The 2,500-nt window shown below is 29.5% G+C and overlaps 1 protein-coding gene across 1 annotated transcript in view; it reads left to right on the forward strand.

Moving 5' to 3' along the window:
• LOC143027776 (uncharacterized) overlaps positions 1-2,500 on the forward strand; it is a 189,668-nt gene that overhangs the window by 21,370 nt on the left and 165,798 nt on the right. The gene's annotated exons all lie outside the window — the stretch shown is intronic.

Here is a 2,500-nt window from a genome sequence, read left to right on the forward strand (position 1 = left end):
CCAGCATAGAAGGAGGAGAACGAGCCTTGTGGAATATGTTTGTATGCACTTCCCTATACTATATCGAAAAAAATACAAATATAATTCACTGCAAGTTTTCATTTTCAAGTTGTAACATTATTTTGTATGGCGTTCCACCAATAGCACCAGGAAATTATTATAAATTACATTTTCATCCAATAGAAATGATCGAAAAAAATTAAAAATACAAATATAATTCACTGCAAGTTTTTATTTTCAAGTTGTAACATTATTTTGTATGGTGTTCCACCAATGGCACCAGAAAATTGTCATAAATTACACTTTTATCTAATAAAAATTGATTGCATGTGGTCCTTTATGTCATCCTTTATTTCCCTGTTTAGTATTTTCTTCGTTATACCAATACAAAGTAAAGGAATGTTTTACTAACTAAACAGAAATATAACCTTGCACTGACTGTAAAATGGTCATGCAAGGTTTAATAATGACTTCTCCATCAAGTACATTATTCTATGTACTTGAACATAAAAATATTGCATTCCACATTACATTAGATATAACTCTTTCTTTGATTTTCTTTTCTAGTCCAAGAATGTTGAGCTATAATTTGTTCACTAGAATTACTTAAGTAATTCAATCAAGGAATTTCTAGAAAAGATTATTATATGAATCCCATTTTTAGCCTTTAATAATCCTATGAATGAAATTTTGACTCGAACTTATCTTCGACCCCAAAGGATGTGGTTTCGGACTCTATTTTAATCTCAATTAGTGCTAATACTCCAAACAGACATTATCACGGCAGAAACCAATGATTTTTTTTTGTTTTGTTTTTTGCAAAATTCTTATAGACCTAAGTATGTTCTGTATATGTATATATATGTATATATATATATGTATATATATATATATATATATATATATATGTATGTACATATGTATATGTATATATATACATATATATATACACATATATATGTACATATACATATTTGTATATACATATATACATATATATATATTCATATATATACATATATATATATTTATATATATACATATATATATAATTATATATATATACATATATATATATATATATATTTATATATATATGCATATATATACATATATGCAGAGTCCACTAGGAAAAGGAAAAACACACGGAGTCCAAGCGCTTTCGTGATATATTCACATTATCAAGGAGTACAGAAAGATGAGAACAAAAAATGGAGATACAGAGTATAAGTAGGACAAGAGAGACATTTACCCTCCTCTCCGAAGCCTGAAAGCTCAGGTTGGGTCACTCGGTGAGGTCGTGGAAACATATCATTATTACATTAACTTTTAAAATATGTACAAATGTCAAAAACAATATTGATCTTATTGATAAATTGAATAGACTTGAGATAGATTATGATTTTAAAATGATCAGCTATGATGTTACCTCGTTATTCACTCGAGTTCCAATTGATGACCTGCTTGAATTTCTAACGGAAGAATTACCACACCACAATCTTTCTTATGATACTAGAACCATTATTGACCTTATTGAGATGTGTATCAAAGACAGTAAATTTGAGTTTAATGGAAAATTTTATAAACAGAAATTTGGGATGGCGATGGGAAATCCCCTATCAGCCGTTCTGAGCAACATCTACATGGAATTTTTTGAGACCAAGCTTTTAGCAAACATACTTCCCAAGAAGGTCAAATGGTTTCGGTATGTCGACGACATTCTCTGTATTTGGCCTAACAATGAAAATGTTGATACCTTTGTTACTAAATTAAATCAATTGGTCCCTTCTATAAAATTCACTATAGAAATTGAAAAAGACTCATGCATTTCTTTCTTAGATTGTAACATTCACAGATGCAATAAGAAATTTAGATATAGTATTCACCGAAAACCAACCAATGTCAACGCGTACATACATTACTATTCAGCCCACCATAATAGAATTAAACAGTCAGCATTTTCTTCCATGTTCCTTCGTGGCCTGCGCATCTGCAGCCCAGAATTTGTGGATGACGAAATGAACAAAATTTATGACATCGGAACACAGTTGAGATATCCCAAATTCTTTTTGGACAAATGTTTCAAAAAAGCAAAAAGGACATTTTACAAAGGGGAACCAAAACAAAAGTTTGAGAAAAAGAATTTACTTGTACTTCCTTTTAATGAAAATCTTATAGAGATTCCTAATATTCTTAAAGATTTCAATGTAAATGTAGCCTTCAAGAACAACACAACTCTAAAAAATCTTCTCATAAAGAATTCCCCTGACAATTCTACAGGCTGTGTATATAAAATACCTTGTAGTAAATGTGACAAATATTATGTAGGTCAAACAGGAAAAGAATTAGAGGTTAGGATTAAACAGCATAAAAACAGCATAAAAAAGGGCCAAGAATCTAGTGCACTTTTTAAACATGTTTGTGAATTTGACCATCCTATTGACTGGAAAAATGCTTCAAAAATTATACAATGTAAGAATATAATAGAAAGAAATATCAT

This window comes from Oratosquilla oratoria, chromosome 8, assembly GCF_046742065.1.
Source record: "Oratosquilla oratoria isolate Oo_2021 chromosome 8, ASM4674206v1, whole genome shotgun sequence".
Taxonomy (NCBI): domain Eukaryota; kingdom Metazoa; phylum Arthropoda; class Malacostraca; order Stomatopoda; family Squillidae; genus Oratosquilla; species Oratosquilla oratoria.